The following is a 22,818-nucleotide window of genomic DNA, read 5'->3' as shown; positions in this document are numbered from 1 at the left end:
TATTTCATTATCGCCAGCCGGCGGCTTTAAAGGTGCATTATTTTAATGCATTATTAATTGTTTTCTCAGGGCGAGAGGAAGGTGGAGATGTGGCCGATTGTTATTAACAGCGAGGAGCTCGCTCCTGTCGCGCCCGCCGCGGGGGCGGCGCCGGGGGAGGCACCGCGCTCCCTGCGCGGCTGCGGCGCGACCCCACGGGGCTGCGCGCACCCCGCCTGCCCTCCCCGTGCCCCGCACCGGCCCCTCGCCCTCCGCCGGGCGCAAAGTTCCGCGGGCAGCGGCCGGCGCGGCCCCCCGCGGCCGGCACCTCCCCATCCCCAGCTCCGCGGGGGCGGCGCGGCTCCGCCAAAGTTGCGGCGGGGCGGGGGGGCTGCCGGCGCTGCCGGCCATCAAGCGGCTCGTTAGGGAAATGCAGGTGAGCGGGCTGAGCGGCGGCGGGGAGTGCGCGGGGCCCCGGGGGGAGCGCGCCCCGCTCCAGCCCCGCCGGCCGCTCGCCTGCAGACGGCGGCGCTCGCAGCGAGAGCCGCTCCAGCGCCCCCCGCCCCGCATACACACCGACACGCACACCCCACACCCCTCCTCCCCACCCCTCGCTCGCTCCCTCTCTCCTCCCTCTCGTCGCTTTTTTTTTTTTTCCTCCCTCCCTCCCTCCCTCTCTCTCTGCCGGCCTCATCGGAGAGAGTTGCAGGTACCTTACCTCTCACCTCCCCGTCGCCCCCCCCCAGCCCTCCTCCCCCCGCAAATTTTAGGGCGCGGGAGCCCCGGGAAGCCTTTTTAATTAATTAATTAATTAATTATGTATTTGAAATCACTGTTTAGAAAAAAAAAATCTTTGGAAGAATGACTCTTGTCGGAGTCAGCTCTGAAAACAGGGTTACCCCCCAGGAGCTAGCGGCAGCGACGCTGGATCCCATCAAAACAGAACTGCCTGATGTGGCATGTGCTTCTCTCTCTTTGCAGTTCCTTCTGGGCCTGTGTGGACTAGGGGCACAACGCGGCGCCTGACTGGCAGGAGGGGAAAGCGGAGACTCCTTCAGGTTTCCAAAGAGGTCCGAGTGGACAGCATTAGTAAGTAAATTCTCTGTGCTTGCTTAGTGTCCCTGCGTTCTCGGGCTTGTCCAGACCTTTTCTTAGCATTCACACACATACGTATGCACACACACACACACACATATCTATATGTGTGTATATATATGTGCGTGCATTTCTGTTTTCAGGTTACTGTTCTGGTCAGAGAGAAACTTGGCTGTGGTAACTGGGAACTGTTTTTAGTGGGAAGGTGCATTGAGTGGTTTGCTGTTTTTTTATGAGTGAAGAAAATTGAAGGTGAATACTTGTTTAAAGAAACTGAGTGTGGCAAGTATTGTATTATGTCATACTTCAGTGCAGGTGTAAGTATGTGGCAGAATACAGACAAAATCTAAACAAAGAGATGCTCCCTCAGGAAGGGTCTGCAGAATGGTCTGACCTGCAAAGCAATCCCAGGTGACAGGACATTCAGCTTAATATAAATTGTGCCTGAGTTATAGATACTAAGAGTATTTTTGTCCGCATTCATTTGTAAGCATTTTTAGTCCATATCTCAAGAAGTTCTTAAATTTTTTATCAAGTTTTATATGGATAAAATAGATGCAAATTTTTTTTCTTCTAATGAGAATGACAGTTCCAGACAACAGCTTTGCTTTCTGAGGGCTTTTATGGGGTATATTCAAAAGTACTGATGGAACTGTTTTTGATAGGTGAGAAAGATTTAGGGGAAACAAAAAGACTCATTTAAAAAACTCATTTAAAAGGGCGACATGAGCAGTGGAACTGAGGTTTGCTGGCTGAGCTGTAGAGTTAACAGAAAGTGTGAAGATCTTATAAATGTATGTGAGGAAGTGTCTGCTGTTAGGTGTTGTTCTAAATGTATCTGCATCTGGGAAAGATAACTTTTGCAGGAATTATTTCTCATGGGACAATGGACCCCTTAACAACATTTACTGCATTTCTTCTAAAGGAAACATCTGGTATTAATAGTTGAGGGTTAGCTGTTTCCTGGGTAGAGAAAAGAAATAACAATGACAGGTATGTCAATGAAAATGTTTGCTCATGTTTGCTAATATCTAAATAAAACCTCAGTGTTATGTCAGTAGAAATACAGTTGAGTCAGGTGTTTTGAATGTACTGGAAGGAATCAATAGCATTTCAGCATTTTTTTCCATTCCAGCCAAATGGACTTGGATTTAAATTCTTCATGTGTTGTATTTATTGTAGGAACAATGTGAATTTGAATTAGAATACATTAAAATTATGTCTTTACAAATTCTTGGCAAATTTGGGTACAAATTCAGAATAACGAGTGGCTACTATAAATAAGCAATACAACTCAAATATCTTATATATTATGTCTTTACTGTTCACCTAATGAGAATAAATTTGTGCCATTAGAAACCATTAAATATGAACTTACAAATGCATTTTATTAAACTTCCAGATGTGAAATGCATGTTGCACTTTCAGGTGTAATTTAAAATCAGTCACAACTAATAAATGTCACTGGGAGTGGAAGTTTATCGGGGTCAAATCAAATGCATTTCTTCATGAAGTAAAGAAATTAGTTTATGTCACAACAGAAAAGATAAGTAGACAAAATTTATTTAGAAAATTAATGTGACAAGCAGGAAAGACTAAATCCTGCAGCAGCAGATGGATGACATTCAGAGTTGCTCTCAGGTATTCATAATCTTAGAGCTAGGAAGGAATTACAAAGCATAGGATACAAGTTCTGAGACAGTGAATCAGGGTGACTTTCATATTGCGTTACTGTAGTCTTTTGGTAATTGATATGTATGACAGAAAAAAATACCCTGTGAACTCGTGAACTTTTAATTAAAGGATAACACATTTTCTGACTTAGTTAGGGCTCCTACTGTTAGTGTTTTAGTACTAGGAATTTGCCTTTCAGTTGAAAACAAAGCATTTTTTTCCCACTTTTTAAAAAATGATTTAGTAACATTTGACATGGCTTACTGCTGTAGTGTACACCCTGTGGACAGCGCATTAAAATAATATATCCAGATAATTTGCATGAACTGTTTTGAGGCTGCATGCAGTGAAGTTTATTAGGCTAAGCTTTCAGTTCTGCTAGGTGGCCCTAAACGTGCAGCAATGTTGAATGTCTAACAATGTGTCTATTTGAAAAAAGAAAAACAAAACAAACAAACAAACAAAAAAAAAAAACTAACCAGACAGGAGCTATGTTTTCTAGTTTAGCTTGAATTTCTACATACTCAAAGGCTTTATTACTTTGGAGCACAGTCTTCATAAATTGTCTTTGGGATTTTCTTTAATCTAGGATATGTTGTGGCAATACTTTAGAATCTATATGAAAAATTACCCAAAACAGACTCCACTTTTGCTGTAATTACTACTGTGGGAAATGACATGAGTCAAATCATGGCAATTAAGTGCAACACATATTGTGTTTGACTATATATTCATGTACAGTCTTGAATTGTTGGCATAGGCAAATGTCAAATTGGGTCAGTCTGATTCAGAAGAAACAAGAGAGGACTTTTAAAGCACCTATTGCTGTGAAAATGTATAACAAAGTTGCATGTGTCAGCAGTAATGTGGTTTATTATGCAATTGTTCTTGTTATTCAGATCAGATAATAGTCTGATGACATATATAAGCATTCTACAGGGAATCAATGATTAATTCCTCTGACACGTGCATATTTAATATTTCTTACTAATAAAATCCTAGATACCTGTGTTAGTTTTCAGTAGACAAAGTCAACTAACATTGTCAATATTAATCACATAATACACTGAGGTCCCACTAAACTTTGTGGCAATAAAGTGTGATGAGAAAAATTATGAAACGTTTCCTTCTTTGTTCTTTGCTATATGTGGCTTTGCTGAAGAAACTGACAGTACATAATTTGATAGCACAAATTATTTTGAAATGGGGAATGTGATAAATATCAAATAATACACTGATGCGTTAATCAGCTTGGTTTGTCTGTGCTCTTTTAAGAACTCCCACAGCATTGATAACTTTTATAAATATATACGGGTACTAATTCTACAGATTTGAATTACTATAACTAGTTGGAGAAACAAAGGTGTCATTGTTGGCTTGATTGGAAAACAGGTGAGTTCAGCATTTAGGAAAAGGTCACTGATACTTTTCATCATTCCAAAGCTTGTTTAGTACAAAAACAGATTGGTACCTGAATCCCACATAATTAGAGCAAGCTCTATTGATTTACTATCACTTTGAAGACCTTGTAACCAGCAAATATAAATTTAGCGGTGACATTTATGCGGATGTTCTGTAATTTAGGGCTTTGGATTTTGATATCTGTACTCAAGGAAAGTAATTTTTTTCCATCATTAATAACCATAAGGATTCTATGGAAACTGGCTCAGGAGGGGGAGACGTTCAGGGTGTTCTTTAAAATAGAAAAAAATATAAAGTGAAAAGGCCATAGAAAGATCTCAGATTCGAAAGTACTTGGGCTGGAAGATGCTTGTGTACGTGATATTTTATTTTGTTTTGTTTTCCACACATCCATTATAAGGTCATTAGTACTAGAAGTTTCTTAAATAGCTTTTATATTACCCCTTTTTCTTGCAGACTTTCCACCTTTCTGCCAGCAGTTTTGCATCTATAATCTTATCAAACTTCGACAAACTTAGCAAGGGACCTTATGTCACAGTGATAATAATGGAAATGGGATCACAAAGTATTGACAAGAAGTGCAGTTGGACTATAAGTTTTTGGATATATTTGATTGTGATAAAAATATTGAGTAGCAGACACAGACTAAAATTCTAATAGGAAATAGGCGGTAGGCATGAATTAGTTCTCAAATGAGAATTAAATATATTTGATAATAAAGACTCAGAGAAGGAAACAGGCACACAAGCAAAAGGAATGCATATTGGGAGATTTTTAAATCATTCTTAATGCTTTTATATGCTGTTTGATTTTCAGGTTATCCATTCTAGTAGCTTCTTTGTTAAGATCCAGTATGAAACGATAACAGAAAAGCTAGCAATAAACAGAAAATTGGAGCAAATTTACTACTTTTATGGTCAATACGAAGTTTGAATTACTCATCTATTTTCATTTGTTGTCAATAGTTGCAGAAATGATCTTATTTATCTTACATTTCTATTCTGTTAAATATGCTTTACTAAGGGAAGGCTATTGTGCAAGTAATTTTATTATTTACATTCTATATTTCTGTATTGGCAACTTTGTAACCACTTCTAAAAATTGGGGTTTTTCTGTCAATACATAAACTGAAGATATAGTTGAATAAAATTTTAACTGACTGGGTACTGCAGAATCTGGTTTATAAAATCAATTTTGTAAAATTTCTGCCAGCAATGCTGTGAAATTAATCAAAATACTAGTATGTTTCAAAGTTACGCTGAATAAAGTCATGCCTTAAATGCTTTTAAAGGTCTTTGAAATACTATTACAGTTTCCAAACTATGTACTTAGGCTGTGTTGAAAAGTAAAATAAAATTTTTGGATACATATTTGGATAAAGAGAATTCTAGGTGTGTACGTTTGCAATATGAAGAAGGCTCTGAATAGTCCGATGATTTTCCTGAGAATGCTGTGGGGGATTTGTTCCAGCTGTAAGCAGCGTGAGCTCATATACTTGCTAATTAACAGGTAGATACATATTACAGGCCCGGTACTCTGCTTTGTCTAAATATTTGGTTTAGAAAAATGTTTTTCTACATCAGGCTTAAGTTTCATCTCATTGTGAAAAGCTGTTTAAACGGAATTTTTCATATGTTTCAGGGATGGCTTCCCAAAAGGTAAGGGGATGTTTTGGTGCATGTGGTGCATTCTGCTTTTCCTTTGAATTTAAAAAATAGGAACTATACACAATGGCATTCAGGAAATCATTCTTTCTCCATGCTACTTTTTATTTGGTTTTAGATTACCTAACTCATTTGCAAATTGTGTGTAACACTGCCCAGCAGTGAAATGTTAAATGTATATGCTTTTTGTTTGCAGTGAAAAGGTGAGTTGGGAGGAAACTGCTTCAGCAGGGTGGTTGTCTGTAAGCATAAAGGAGGACTCGTGGCCTTAATGGGAAGTGGAATTACTTAGCTCTTCCAGTTATTATGGAAACTGTGTGGGTAAGATGAACTCACATTTTCGGAGTGCTCCTCCCAGCTGGTGAGCTCCTTATAGGTGACAGCTCAATTGCTTTACGATGATGATTGATTTAAGGTGGCCAACCTGAATAAAGGTCCTCTGGTGGCAGCAGGTTGGAAGTGTACACCAGTCTGTCTTCTGGGAACAGTAATTCTTAAGGGTACTGCAGCAGAAGTAACTGCATAAGAACAATCACATCTCTAGTCTGAAAGTGAAGTGATTTTTAGACTCTCATGCAGCAGTTTAACAGTCAATGTGGGAGTATGTCAGGCAAAGTAAGTTTGCTCTAGCTTTGACGCATTCTTTCTTTGTCTCACCCCTACACGCTTAAAATGTAACCTTCATTGTGGTGCAAGGCATAAAGTCTCACTAGATCCTGTACTACATAAACCAGTATTTAAAGGAGTTTGATGTTCTCCTGCCTGTGCTCATTCTGTTAGTTAAACGTGTTTCTCTTCAGCCTTTAAATAAAAAAGAAAATAGTTTGCCATTCTGTAATTAGATCTAATACAGAATATTAATTTTTAGTATATGGATTTTTTTTTCCTAACCAAGACTTTAATAAGAACATACATTGTACAAATTTTTAATCTATGTTGAAGGACTACACTTTAGCCTTAAAGGCTAGCTCTGTATTCAATTTCTGATGAATCACGGCATACTTTGAATTCCTGCATATAAGTATAAGGGAGAGCAATGATGTAACTCTTAGGTAGCTGCAGAATTACTGGCAGAAACAAAAAGATAAACCAAAACTATGTATGAATTTCCCTTCATGTAGGTAAAATGACATTAGGATATCCATCCCATCAAGTTAATAATCGGACAAAATCTTACAGGGTGGTGAATTTTCTCAGTTTTGAATTCTTTTCACATTCAAAGGAATGTGCTGTGATGTTATGAGGTGAAGCTCAGAGTATCAGCAGTTCTCAATGGAAAGGGTTCAAATGGAATTAGTGTTCACTCTCTATGTCTTAGCATGAGTTGCTTTCCCTTTCTTATTGCAACTGAAATTTGCCAGATGACTTTCTCAGGCTTCTTCAGAGAGATAGAAAACCATAAAGAGTTTTGTCTTTATCAGAAAACATAACAGTATAAAATTACAGTTGATACTTTTCTCCATTTAGGTTCTCCTGAGGGAAGTGTGTGGTTTTTTTGACTATTAATTATTGTGCATCTTGACCATGATATAAAAATGTTACTGTACTTACACATTGGTAGTACAAACCAACTCCCTAGCTGTCATATAGCTAGAATATTAAAGTTCATAACAAAAGAAGTCAGACTTGAAACCTATTTTGATAAAACTTTGAAATCTGAAAAATTCGTGTGATGGGAGAAATGTGCTGGGACAGGCTTGATCAACATTAAATCATTATTACTGAAATATCCTACATTTGTTAGTAGAAGTATTTAAGAATACACCAGTAATTTCTCCTTGAGAGAAAATTTAGCTAACTTTTGTATATATTTGCAAATTTCTGAAAATTGTAGGTAGGGATAAATCATAAAAGTGAGTTTTAAATAATGAATTCCCTATAACTTTTAATATAATTTGTGTGTGTACAATTCATAGAAATATTCCTAATGAAAAAAGTCGTCTTAATCATTGGTATTCCTTCACAAACAGAAATCTGCCCAGCAAAGCTCATTAATTTCAAATATGACATCAGTAGTTTTGGACTGGCATCATTAGCACACCAAGTGGAGTACTTAAGAAAAAATTAGAAAAAAAGTAGAACAGTCACATTAACATAGCGATAACCTGTGTTCCCCTTTGAATAATTTAGCCATTTCTTCAGTTTTATGCACAAATATTCTGTGAAATTTTCCTTTCTCCCTATGAATAAAAAGATATACTAATAGCTTTTTTTACACAGTCATAAACTTTTTTTTTTCCTAAGACTGCTGGGCAGCTAGACTTGGAAAGCTGCAAAAATTCATTTGCCTGTTTTTTCAGAGTGTAGGCTTTAGAGTGAGTTGATTTGACTTTTCCTCCATGTACACCCCATGTCCTCTGACAGTGCATTGAAGCAACAATCAGTGAGATTGGAAATTCTTTTGTCAAACACATCAGCTAGAAAGTGTACAATAGACAGCAAAGCTTCAAGAGTGGCCAAAAGGTGTGAAGGTCACCATATCTGGTAACAAAATACTTTTAACCATGCTACTCATATCTGTGATAGTCTTCTGCAAAATTTGGTTTCTCAGTCATATTTGGATCAACAGCACACAATAATTGCTGCTTGGAGAAAAAGGGGAGTCATTCAAAAGAGAAATAATTCAAATTAATATATTCTGCACTTGTAGAACAAAGTGCAATGGGCTTCCTGTTTGCTTTCAATTTTTCATTCGAATGGAGAAAATAGGCAAAGTAGTAGAAAACTAATTTTAGCTGCTGGAGGCCATTTGATGGAATAAAGTGGTCAGGAAATGTGTTTTCTTATTTTTAAAAAATATTATTATTTCTTTGTTGTTGTTCTTCTTTTACTATGCAATCTGTATTAATTAAAAAAAAAAAAAATAAAAATCTAGAATTAAAAAATTCCCTGAGCGGCTTTCATACAAGTTGTGGTACTCTCTTGGCCTAATCAAAATAAATGATTTGTCCTATTTTAAACTCTGTTTCATTTGAAAAACACCCTATAAATTTTTGTTTGTTTCTTTCTTTTCTCTTCTAGGCATATTAGAGAAAAGCGATCTTTTTATTTGGTATAACAGTAACAATTATGTTGCAGTATCTGTTTTTCATCATCAACTTCAGGTTTCCACAGGAGGTGTGGAAATGCAGTCCCTGGATATTCTCATTGTCATATTCTACATGAAATGAAAAGTGTCCAAATTCATTTCTTCTCAGCATCATCTTTTTTCTTCTCAGCATGGGGGCCAGCCTTTTACTACTCTTTCCCATATACCCATTGTTTTTACCCTTCTTTTGCAGAAGGCTGTAACACAGGTAGAGTGCCTAATTATTTTTAAATTAGCTCATAATTGGGATTTCTGCTCTCCCTCATTGATCCTAAGCATAGTGACCCTTCTGGAGCAAGAATTTATTTTTGATTTGTTTGTGATGTCTTCAACCTACTTTGTGTTTTCTAGACCTGATAAAAATGGGAAAGAGGGCACTCCAGTTTATGTAAATACAAGATGCTTCCTAGTATAGGTGAAGAGATAAAGAAGTAACTGATGGAGTTCTACTGCAGAATTGATAAAGTGGACATTTGGACATGAAATTTGGAATGAGTTTAGGTGTGTTAGTATCTTTGAGTAACACTGAAGTGCAATTATAAGATTACATCTTCTTTTCCCCATCCACTGCTCTGACAGGTCTTGGTTTGCTTGGGATCTGAGTGGGGAAGGAGAAGGAAGCCTATGAATATTCATGTTCTGTTAATTTTATCAATTGTCAATGCTGAGCAAATTAAAGAAAGCATGAATTGTGACATTTATTTAACTAAGCATTTCTTGATTACTTAAATTAGATGTAAAAAAAATAAAATTTGTATTTATGTTTCATTGTATATTTAAGAAGCAAGGAATTGTTAGAAAAGGCATGATGAGGAATGGAAGGAAGTGAGGGTAGAAAATGGATAACAGGAATGGAAGAAATTGTCACCAACAGTCATGTTATTCAGGTCTCTGGTGCAGTGTTGAGTCAGATGACAGGCTTTAGCCACTGGGTTCGAGTTTTAGTTGCCTAACTATAGATGGCTTATGCCTTTTCAATGCCCTAAGGTAGTTGCTCAGTGCTAGGCTACTGTCCTCTTTTATCAAATGAAGCCAGTCCCATTCAGGTATTTCAGAAAACAAAGAACATATACAATTGCATGTTCATTTGCATTCAGAATTATGAATTGTGCACGTCTATATTCTGATGTTGTATCTAGAACTCTGCCTTTCCTTCTTGCCTTTCCCAAAGGCAAGGATTTTTTCATGTTGTGCTAATTATATCTGATGCTAACAGAGCTCCCTTAATCAACACTTGTGCTTAGCTATCAGCATAATTAGATTAATTATATTTTAGAGACATCCTAAAAATCCTGTCATGCATGTATGAATCTGCACGTGTTGAAAGCGACATCCTTGTCTTCATATTCAGAAACAAGCTAATATGTTTGGTTTCATTTGCTTGTTTTTTTTATAATTTCTTTCCATTTTTGTCAATGATATACAGCTTGAAGTCCAAAATCTTATGCTGCTAATTATAGTCCATCCACAGAATCAACTTGTGTGCTTTCCAGCTCTGACACTAGGCTGGTGCCTCTGAGACTCATGTGATGAACTGTGTAATGTCACACTGCCTTTTTTTTATTTGCTACTTTGGTAGGTCACCTTTTCCTGAATTTGGAAAGAAAGATGGACCTAGGGATCAGTGTAATATAATTATACTGAGGTGAGGTGTATTTTCTGCTTTTGTATTATTGACATTTTGACCATTATGCAACCAGTAAAGATTACTGGCAGTAATATTTTCTTTTGAGGTCCGGGTTATTGATTTTGGGGTAGAAGAAGAGTTGATAGGATAAATCTTATGGTGATAATACTATTTGTATCTAACTTTTGACAGCATTTGGTTTGGACAGAAAATTTGGGATACATGATTCTACATTTACTGAAGTCACTTGGATATTATGCTCATTAAATGATTGCTGAAAAGGGAATTTAAGTGTCCAGTTTGCTAGTAGCATGTGTGAGAGATGACTCTTACAGGCAGAGACCTCCATGTATCAAGGCTTTATAAAGGCAATAGTATATATCTTGTTTGTGAGCCAGAAACATTTTCCATAATCAGTAGATGAAGTGATTTTCAGAAGTTTTCCTTATAATCACAAAGAATAGGATCAGCTTCATGAGCAGAAAAAAGAATCCAATAAAAACTTTGTATTGTTTCATCTAATTTCATTAAAATGTATATCCCTCATGCCTGTAGTGTGGTATCTCAGTTTATGCAAACTGTAACATCTATCTGTGGTGTTTCGCTGGCTGTCTGCACTTTAATAACTTGGGGAAACAAAACAAAAATAAAATATGTGACTTTGAGATTTTCATGACTTAACCTCACTCTGTGTTTCCAAAAGTATTACAGTATATTTCCTTTTCATTTATGTTTGAATCAAATAAGAGTTACAAGGCAGATATAACTTGGGTGATAATAGGACTAACAGGGAAGATGAATAATAATTATGTTAATAATAATCATGGTAATACCTTATGGTTGAAAGAAGGACCACACTGTAAATTTTTCCTTGCTTAGTACTCAACAATAAAATATAGAAACAAAAGTCAACAATAGAATACTTTTTTTGTTTGCTTTGCTATTATATTTTGGTTTTAACAGTGTTAGGAGGGAACTAAGATGTTCCTTGTAAAATATATTCAGGTATTATTCTGATACCCAAGAAGAAAAAGATTAAGTACAAGCATAATTTGATTTTTATCTGGTATAGCCCACTAGGAATGATAACTTGTAAAATCTGAAAATGAGGTGTTTAAAAATTTGTATAGGTGTCTATTCCTTTTTTCAGGGGAAAAAATCCAAAACTAAACCCACAAAAACCCAGGTATGACAGACATGTTCAGGCATTACTGGAACAATAACTGAAGTTCTAATCATATTATATTACCGTGCACATCTCTGTCTATATCCCAGCAGCACTTTACTTGCCCGTACAAGAACTATTGTATATTTCAAGCTCTAAATGAGAGGAGTTGTATAGAATACTAGACAGGGCAGTTTTATGAAGTAAAGATAACCAATCAAAAAGAGCATGGCACTGCTAGACTTATACTGCTTCTAACAACAATTAGCATGTACCTTCCATCAGTAAAGGATCTCAAGGAAGGCAGTGGATTGGAGTCTGGAAGAATGGCTACAATTTCTTTTCACTCCCCCCTGGGACCAGGAATTAAGTCTTTATCTCATCTCTTTTCAAAGGTAGTTCCAGGAGCTCTTTTTTAGCCCTTAGAAATTTTTCAATGCATATTAAACTACAGATTGATTATAAAAATACAAATTAATAAGGTTGGTATATCCACGTAGCCACAGGCAAATCTTATTCCCAAAACTGCAATAAAAAAGGAAATTATTGCAATGCACACCTTGTGTAAATTCATGGTGAAACAGAATTTCCCCAAAATATCAAATCAGATTGTTAATTCAACTTTAGAATAACTCTTGTAAAGTGAGATACGCTAATTTTTTTTCATTAATGAAAAGCAAACAATTATAGAGTTTTAGAACTAGTGAAAATACAAAGGAAATCTCCATTATTGTAATGACGTAGTTTTCAAAATGCAACTACTGAAGCCAGTCCAATAAGGTGATATTATTACATTAAGTACTAATGGTCTTTTTTTTTGTTTTGTTTTGTTTGTTTGTTTGTTTTTAAATATATTTTTATAGTGGTCAGCAGGGTTTTTATGTTTGGAGAAGGCTATAACGTTATTTTTATATATGCTTCTGAGGAAAGATTGGCATATAGTATGCTCCTCTTCCTCCCTCCACTATGAAATGATTGGAAAGGTTTCAAAAAGTGGAAATTAAAGTATGTGCACACCAGATGTTACATAAGTCAAATAGTTGCAGTGGAAGCACAGATGGTATACAAAATAAGAAGAACCAGCAATACTTAGGTCTGAAGATACAGTGGTACATGCAAATATGAATCTAGAGAATTTGGGGCTCCATGTTAATCAGAGGACAGCTGGGCTCAACTGGCGTTAATAAAGCAAGACTACTTTTGGATGTGCTTTTTTTGTGCAAGTTCATCACCAGCTAGAAAATGTAAGTAGTCAAAGTTGACACAATTTAGGTGAGTGGTTTCCTCTTCACAAGAGTTTATGGTTTATGTGTTGTCAAGTCTGGAAACAGAAAATGCAGAATCTACCACTACTGAAGAAATAGCCATTTAAAACATTTTTTAAATTAAAGTAGTAATTTTTTTTGTGTACCTTGAAGATGACAGTATTGTTGTAGTTATGTTGTAAGTTGCAAATTGTTTTGTCTTCTGGCAGCATCTCAAATTATTCCAAACTTTGTTGCCTGGCTTGCTAACACAGACTTAGTTATTTGACTCCATGTCTCAAGAAGACCTCTTTGTTATTTGGTAAGTTAAGTAAAAGTTTACTGTGTATGCATGTTGTTACATAAACTTAAAATATTACACAGAGTTCTGTGTTGGCCTGAAATACTGTGGGACAGACAGTATCTTACATTTAGAGTCTTTAGGCTAGAGATGACCTGAAAGAATCGTCTGAAAGATTAACTCTAAACATTAGCTTAATTTCTTCACCATGTAAACCATTAAACCATGTCCTCAAGGGTCATATCATCATGGGGATTTTTGAACACTGCCAGGGATGACGATTACACCTCTGGATATACTGTCCCACCTGCTTTATTTTGGGCCACAGAAAGAGCATAACCTTAATTGTGAAAATCATGCCAGAAATCTCTAACATGTTTATATAGGATAAGAGTTCCTTCTAATAAATGTAATTGCAGATAAGTAACTGGCTTAACAGTGATCTCTCTTACTTGAAAAAAAAGAATATTTTTTTCTAGTAGCTTGATGTGTGGGAACAGGTAATTTTTTTCAGTTCCTGAGTCTACGTCATAAAACACACTGGCTGCTTGTCGAATATAGAGACTATAAAATCAACATGATCTAAGGAGCCCTTGGGCTTTGTACTCAGCAGAAATGAGTAGCATGCTCCAGGTCCTGCTGATGAAAAACCTTCAGCGATTTTGCATTATAATTAGATTCTTGGAAATGTGCTGGAATGATGATCAGGGAGAGTGAGAAATAACATGGGTTATTTTTTCTGTTAAAATAGATCAAGTGTTGTTTAATGCCTCTTATCTAAATGGAAATCTTATTCTTTGTTTATAAGTGAATTCTTGTTATGTGATCATGAGCCAGTGTCATTGGAGACAAATTCAGTTGGTTTTCAATTCAGTTTCGGATGCTGATTCTCTTTATAGTCTGCTAGTCATTCCAATGTCACGTCACATCATGTTGTAAACACAATGGAAGTGAGGCCAAATATGCTACAAACATGTCACTTTTATAGCAAAACTCTAAAAAGAAGGTTTTGTGCTTTCATGTCCTGGACTGTTACCATGAAACCTAAAAATTATTTGACACCTTGGCTTCAAATTGATTCCAGGGCAAAAATTCCTTATTAGACAAAGTCTTTACTTACACTTTTTCTTGAATAAATGGGTGATTACCTTCCTTTTTGTTGTTGTTTAGCTCCATTGTATATTTTTATTTGTATGAGTGTTGCCTATTTTTTTCTTGTGCTGTTCAAATGCTTTGTTTGGAGAAAAGAGTTTATTGAACTTTAAAAGATCACTCAGCTATTAGAAGTACTGAAGGATTATGAATAATTTGTAATTAGTAGTTACCTTGGCCCATAATTTGGGAACCCAGATTCAATTAATTTATATACAGGAATTCTTACGTTAATTAAGACTTCAGTTTAAGCAGAAGGTCCTATACTGTTTTTCAAAGGTCACTTAAAAAAAAAAAAATATTATAAGAACTGGAAAGGACAGAAAACATGATTAAAATGGATTCTTTTTCATGTTGAGGCAGACATATGGTTTAAATTATAAATGATGAAAACTAGTATTATTTAAGTAATTTAGTCAATCTGTGCTGAGACCCTGAAAGGGGAGTGTAGATAATGTTTTTTTTAAATTTTATTTTCCCTGACAACATAGAATAAAATCTTTATATATTTACCCCTGTGAAATGTAAATGGTAAAGTAGAGAAATGGCTTATTTCTTTTGATTGGGTGGCATGGATGTTTTTCTTAAAAATAAACTTTATCTTTCAGTATGCAAACATCAAACCCTTGGATCCTGGCACTGTGGTACTGTGACATCTTTCATTCAGTGATTTGATCAATTAAATAGGTCAAGATCAGAAAAAAGCAAGGCACATATTCAATTTTTGCTGTTAGTCACTGAACTTAATGGCCATCAAATGACTTAAGTAAAACAGCTCTTTGTAATAAACACTTGTTAATTTCAAAATATTCTCAAACTGGAATTTTCAGTCTCAAAAAAGGAATCCTGTTTTATGGTATTCTACAAATAAACAGTTTTAAATGGCAAGCATGTCTCTTAATTGTGTGCAGCAACAGGCCTTTATTTGCAAGTCTCCTGTATGGATTACCTATATTTAAGGATGCTTATGCTTCCTATACAAGTAGAAAAGGTAAAGGTGAAGTTAGCAGGGAGGGTGCAGTATTACTGATACAAATCAGCACAAATTGGCTTGTAAGTGATTTTTTGGTGGTGGGACAGACGTAACACAAATTCAAGTGATAAAAAGTTGCATGTGGTTTTTGTTTGTTTTATTGTTGTTGTTTTTACTGGTTTGTTTTGGGTTTTTTTAAGAGTGTTTGGTATTCAAAAGTGGAGTTTAACTGCTAAAATAGGAGGCAAAAAGATAATTATCTTAAATGCACTTATCTTCAGTTGAAGATGACATCTGACATCACTTTTGACTTAATGACCCTGAACTACAGAATTGATTCCTGGAGGAAATGCTGAGAATAAAAGAGTTGCAATTTTATATTTCCTGATTACATGTTACTTCTTTCATCTGAAATAATCCTGTCATAATCTATTAAAAACTGAATGCATTGTTATGTTCCGATAAAATGTGCTGGTTTTCTGAAATGACAAAATAAATGTAAACTTATTACATATGGTAGTCATGGCTTTTTTCAGAGTGTGTATGAATTATTTTTCACTTTGTTCATATGTATGTAGACATTTAGGAAAAATATCAGGACACATTTTGCTAGCAGAACGAACACAGGTAAAATAAACTTGAAAAAGCAAGCAAACATATTTGCACTGTCAGGAAAGAGCTTTCTGTCTGTCTCGCTAGTGTAGAATACAAAATTATGTGCACTGAAGATGTTCAGCAACTTGTTGTGTTGGGGCTATTAGAACGTGGAAGTGATTGGGCCCAGAATTGAATGGAAGACTGATGATTAGAGCCAGCAGTCTCAAGTGTTCAGTGGTTTTCTGTTAACAGGACACAAAGCATCATATTTAATTCTTTAAATTTATCTTGATTCTAAAATGCCACAAATTAAATGGGAAAAGGAATGTTGAAATCAAGTCCCTGTTGACAGGTTCTTTCAAAGAAGAGTGATTCAAATGAATGAGATATGAACAGGAGAAGTTAATTTAACACAGCAGCCTGCTTGAAATTGTGTACCTCTGTGTGTGTAAAAGGAGTTGTGAACATAAATGTACATGGGATCCCACTGACCTTCTCTGCATGTGGTAACATAATCATATTGGTTTCTTGCTGTTGTCTCACAAGAAAAAGAGAGAATGTTGTTATGTAAGTATTTTTCTCATCTCCGTTATTTATGTGGTTTTTACCTGGTAAATGCAATCTAGGGTCCTGACAGAGCCACAGGATTCTGTAAGCTGTTTGATAACAGATTTGGGGCAGAAGAGGAAAGGCATAAAATCGCTGTACCTCCAGAACTCCAAATCTCTTATATGTGACTTCTCTTTGTGGTGTAGTATTACTTTAAATCCCAGAATAGGTGTTTCCAAAACAGTAGACAGCTAGTTTAAGCCAGCTGTCTAAACCAGTGATATGGAAGTTGGTAAACAAACTCAGATGCAGGGTTGAAGGTGTAGCCCAGTGCCTAAAATTTCTGGAGATTTCTAGTAGGCAACAGAAGCGTGGTTCTTGATCATAATCATGATTAATATCTAATATTACCATTTGTTCCATTCTTTAGCCTAAAAGGAATGAGGCAGAACCTACAGAAAACAGAGCAATAGACCATGTAATAATCTCCATACAAAGTTTATTCTTTTATAAGACATCTAACAAGCAAGAGTTTGGTCTATATGTGAGATTTTCCTAGCCTCCTCTTGGCAAAAGGAAGAGAAGAAATTACTAGGAATATGATTTTTGTCTTCCAGGCCTTCACACGTTATGCTTATTATTTAAAGTGGACACCTCTTCTATGAAAACAGGATGAGATCATTGAGGTGGTTCACACTGAGGAAATCTCCAGGGAGACATTATTACCCTGAGCACCTACAGGAAACCTGGAGAGTTTGCAGTCATGCAAGACTGCAGTCATGACAGTATAAGGGGTAATGGCTTCAAATTGAAAGAGGGTAGGTTTAGATTAGATATTGGGAAGAAATTCTTCACTATGAGGGTGATGAGGCATTCCAACAGAGAAGTCAGAGAGGCTGTTGGTGCTCCATCCCTTTAAATGTCTACAGCCAGGTTGGATGGGGCTCTGTGCACCTTGGTCCAGTGCAGGGTGCTCCTGCTCATGACGGGTGGGTTGGAACTTTAAGATTGTTACTCACCCAAATCATTCAGTGCTTCTATGGTTAAAGTTTTTTTCCTACTTTCCTCTACTATCCAATATGATTTCTGAAGTTAGTCTGTTTGACTGATAAGTGTGGATGTGCTAAATCACTTCCTTACCCTTGTACAAACTTTAAGGATTTCAATTTGTTTATTTTTCAGATTTATTTCAAACTCTCACCTATAAAATTAGACTAATTTTACTTTTATCTGCAATGATTAAGTGTGAAAAATGTATTATTTTTAATGTCATGATGAAAAGTTCACCGAATATTCCAAGAGCTTGCCAAATGAATGTGCGACATGACAAATTTGCAACCTGCAATTCTAAAGGACATTAGATTGCTTCCCTATCTTGCTTTGGTATATGTAAATGAATATAAGGAATATTCACCATCTAACTTTGTTTTAGTATAAATCTCTTCATAAAATGTCCAAGTTTGCTATTTTCATATTCAGCTTTTATTTCTTTATATTTGTCAACATTAAATTTCAGTTTCTGCTTCTCAACTGAGTTACAAAGAAAGTCAGAATTCATTTAAACTTGTCTAACTACTTGCTAAGGATACAGTTTTCCTCCAAATTTTATATTATTGGTAAATTTACCAATCTAGGTTGTTTGTAAAAATTAAAAGCCAGCAGAAGTCTTCCCAGAGATGACCCTAGTAAAACCCCACAAGATAGTTCTGTATTCAACATTTCCATGTGTCAATAAAGGAATTTTTCTAGTCGTAAACACCTCTCAGAGCATATTAAGATACTGTACTTGACTCATCTGTATGAAGATAGCAGAATCCTGATTTTTTAGTGATTTGAAATGTTGATTTCTTGATTTTAAGATTTTTTTTTTATCATACCTGAAATTAAGGATGTAACATTAATATTTTGTCAACTGTAGTTTGAGATCAATTTATGTAGAAACATTTTAATATAAAAAACTGTAATATATAAAGTATTATAATCCTATTAATAAAATAATATGTAATACTATGCTAATAATAATATGTAGCAGCACTATAATGCCTTAACCTATAAATTAGACTGGTCTTGTCTTAATATTTGAAATTCTCCAGCATCACATTAGATATTCACAAGAAAAGATTTCTATTGATTCCTCAGCTGCAGCAGATCATTATATGAAAACCAAATGCATTGTATAATCTTAACTCTGTTTACAGCTACTGGCATGTTTTGCTGTGTAAGGCAGATCTGTGTTCCACATTTGGTTCCTAAGGGTAGTTCATCTTTTTTTAAAAATATATTTATTTTGCGTAGGTATAATCTCTCAGGATGCTTTGTCTTTATTCAGTGCGGTGGTTGCTGGTCTCTGCTTCTTCCCCCACACCCTCCTCACCCTTATCCCCCTTCTCCCTTGTTTTTTTTATTTTGGAAATAAGAGTACTCACTGCCTTGTGCACCCCAGAAACATTGCATATTTTCTAGGGAAATTTTCTTTGTTAATCACATACTTTAATACTTAAATGTGCTGTGTTGACAACAAGTGATTCACTTCCCAAGTTTAGGGATCATAACCTGGCATGTAATACCTAGTGAGATGTCTATGTTTAAACAGCCTCACATCTCAGACATCCCTTTCTCAGATGTCCTCATTGCTAGCACCATGGAAAAAGTCTAAGATCTTCAGTCTATATATTTTCGTAAGTTTGAAGAGAATCAGACATATTGAGGGATACGACTGTCCCAGCCTGGCCTTTAGTTTCAGACAGTGTGAGTGTCCTGAGCTATGTTAGACAATCTCTCATTTGGGAAGGAATAATTTTCTGGATATTAATGGGACAGTTGAGGAGGTAACAGTGTTTTATTGCAACTGCTGGTGTTTAGTGCTGTTGCTTGTGGTGAGACAGTGTTGACAGGGATTCTCCCTTGTGTTAGGAGCTAACATGCTGATTTGTTTTTGTCCTAGAAGCTAGATACAAATGGGAGAGAGAAGTGAAACTTTCCCCACTCTCTCAAGACATCTATTGTTAGTATGAAGTCTGTTCTGTATCAACAGCAGAATGACTCTAGACCCCAGCGGATACAGAAGAAAACTATTAGATGTGAACTAAATTTGAAGTGTTGTGTTTAATTTTAAAATGCACAGAGTTGATTTTACACTTTGAAGTGATAACAGCCAAGAAGGGGTGAATTTCCCTCTTTAACATATTGACATGCCCATTATTTAGAGAGAGGCTAAAGCTCTGGCATTTTTAAAAGTAAGAGACTGGAATGTCAGCCTCAGCTTCTCTGATAGTGTAAGGTGTATTGATGTACAGTTTTACTGCACAGTAGAGATAGGTGGCTAAAAACAAAATCCACAGACCATGGAGGCATGCGAAAACTGTCATCTAAATTATTGTGTTGCACATATTTCCATAGTATTTGAGCCATAAAAAACCTAATCTTGGTGCATCATTTCTATAACAGAGTCATGGTCATGTCTAGCTCTCTTCCAGACTTGTTGATCCAGTGAACTATACAAAAATCTATTAAGCCCATTCTTAAGATAGGATAGTTTTGTCTAATTACAGTATTTCATTCATTGCATGACTTCATTCCAATTGCTTGTGTTTAAAATCTTGTAGTTATAAAAGTTCAAGTTAAAATGCTATGTGAAGCTCCTCTTCTGGTATTTACATTCATTTGTTTTAATGACAGATAAGAGTGGTAATCCCAAGCACCAATCCCCATAAATAGAAGTTTATTTTTTTTAGACAAGTTAATGATTTAGTGGACTTAACAGAATTTTTGGTCTGGATGTCTAATGTGCTGGACAAGCATTTATCATTAAAATAAAGTTTTCTCAGAAAATTGTGACTGTGTAATGGAAATACTTGCTCTATAATGGAAAAAAAAAAAAAAAAGGAAAAACACAAACAACCCCCTCTCCTCCAAAAACACAAACAGCCCCCCAAACCCCAAACAAGTAAGAGACCTTTTCCAAATAAAGTAAGCATACAGCCACAATGATGACAAAACCAAAAAAAATCCTGCAACTGACTGAGTATGAGAAGTTGTGTAGGTGTTTTGTGTGAATTGTAGTGCAGCTACTTCAGACCTGTTTTGCTGTGAGGTCTGTTCTGTAACTCAATTTATTTTTCAGGCTTCAAAAAAGGAGACTATGCCCCTGAAGAACCCAGGTGACTTGACTACATGTCAGAGAGATATTCCTTATTTTGCTTCCAGCATCTGTAAAAGGGCACATTTTGTTATTTTTATGAACACTAACTGTGAGAGAAAACCACAGAAAATAAGAAACTGGCCACTTTCTGCAAATTTTTAGAAAATATGGAGGAAGATACCTATCAGAATATTGTTTACTAAGAAAAGCAGACAGTAGGCTTTACTCTGTTTAATTTAGTAATATATTGTACATCTGTACATCTGTAAATCTCTATCTACCAAATCCATGACAAAGTGAAGCAAGTAAGAAAATCTCTTGTAGCTGTGGAACACAAGAACTTGCAAGCCTCTGCTTTCCTTGCTCTGGCACTCAGTTGATGTGTCACAGTCTGTCACACAAGTTGTTTTCAGACATATTTCCTGCAGCTTTGGCGATGATACAATTGTTTTGAATGAAAGAGTCAGCCTGCAAGTTTTCTTTTTCCAGGACTCTTGTCATATTTTTTTGATGTATGATATTCTTTGTCCTGCATAACGAAAAGAATATGACAAACTTGAAGTATTTGGGATAATAAGGGTGTCAGTCTTCAGTGAATGTAATGCAACCTGCAAGACAGAAATGGTTGTACCTTTTTTTGTGCTCTCAATTGCATTTTTTCCTTGTTGCCTGTTAATTTTTAAGCACTATTTTCAACTCCAAAATTAGAAAGCTTTATTTTGGTTTTCAGAAATATTGATGAAACTGGATTACATTTTGTTCTCATGAAACTGTTTAAGAAACTAACATCAGGCCATCCAATGGATAGTGAAATGGCATAGATTTTTCAAAATCTGCCTATCAAATAGACAGATTGAAGGCTTTTAAGGAATGAGTCCTCAAGCACTTGAAGTTACTATTGCTAAATCATTCACATCCCTTTTTCTCAACAGTAAAAATTCTTATGAGATATCATTAGACTCTTACAACTTATAATGGAAAAATCAATGCAGTAAGAAAATTAAATTTTACTGAGAGCCTTTAGGCAAAATGCAATGTGAAAATGCATTTTAGCTTCCCTTGTGGTTCAGAGGAAAAGGAAGAAATGGAATCTAGGTTAGCTGTCAGTGCACAACAGTTTTTAGAAGCCAGCAAAGCAGCCTGTGAACTAAACTCTTGCTTAATGTATTTCTTCCCTGATTACTTAATAATGTGAAAATAACCACCTTAATCTGATCATTTGAAAGGTCAGAAGTCTCTTCTACCCTTTTTAAAACCCAATCTTTGGTCAAAATCAATGAGTAGATTCATCTTCCCAGGAAGAGGATTTAACAAAAGGAAAACTGATTCATCTGCTAAGGTATACAGCAATGACATCTGAACCCCTGGAGAGAGAGCAAGAGAGAGAGTAGCTAAAGTGGAATGAGGTGATTGTGGTGTAATCAAAAAGAAGTCGATCAAAGCTGCCAACAAGCTCTTGTGGAGAAGTGACATATATACTACATTTGATGTGCTTTGTAATCACTGTAAGTGGTCACTGTCTCTTGCTGGCAGACAAATAGAGCAAACACAAACTGAAATGACAATTACAGATTTAAAGCTTATTAAAAAAAATAAATCCATGAATTCTGCTCTTCAAATTTGCTTTTTCAAAGTAAAAGAAACATTCTGAATTGTTTTCTATTTAATGCAAAATTTGTTTATACAGACTCTATAGTTAGAAGACTTTATAGCCATCAGATTCAAGGTTAGGTGACTGTAGTGGTCTTCTCTGTCATTAGAACATATGCATTAAAATTCTTAAGTAAGGCATAATTGCATTTTTTTAAATTAAAAAGGGATTAATCATGAATGACATTAAGAAAGATCCTTGGAAGCCCAAAGTAAGAATCATTCATAGGGTAGTTGCTTATCATTTTCTCAACTTCCATGGTCTTCCATGTAGCAGTTATATTGTCTGGGAGAGGATTTACTTATTCCTCTACAAATCCATTTATGTTTGCATAAAAGAAGTGTGTGCATATGTTTAGATAATATTTGTGTCATCATACATTTGGAAAAAATATATTTATATATTAAATACATAGAGACTAAATATTGCAACTGAAACACTTTTGTTTCTGGAACTTTGATTTCTGATGAAATGCAAATACATTGCTTTGCTTTCC

The 22,818-nt window shown here is 35.7% G+C and overlaps 1 protein-coding gene across 48 annotated transcripts in view; it reads left to right on the top strand.

Annotated features, from left to right (window-relative positions):
- Positions 1-607: 607 nt before the first annotated feature.
- Positions 608-22,818, top strand: part of PTPRD (protein tyrosine phosphatase receptor type D) — a 1,216,292-nt gene continuing 1,194,081 nt past the window's right edge. For all 48 annotated transcript variants that reach the window (XM_033085150.2, XM_033085149.2, XM_033085148.2 and 45 more), the window contains exons 1-2: positions 608-688; positions 961-1,068. The gene's annotated coding sequence lies outside the window, so the exon portion shown is untranslated. The remainder of the gene's footprint in view (positions 689-960; positions 1,069-22,818) is intronic.

Source organism: Catharus ustulatus, chromosome Z (assembly GCF_009819885.2).
Source record: "Catharus ustulatus isolate bCatUst1 chromosome Z, bCatUst1.pri.v2, whole genome shotgun sequence".
NCBI lineage: Eukaryota > Metazoa > Chordata > Aves > Passeriformes > Turdidae > Catharus > Catharus ustulatus.
The sequence above is the reverse complement of the archived record's forward strand: the minus strand, read 5'-3'. Positions and strand labels throughout refer to the sequence as shown.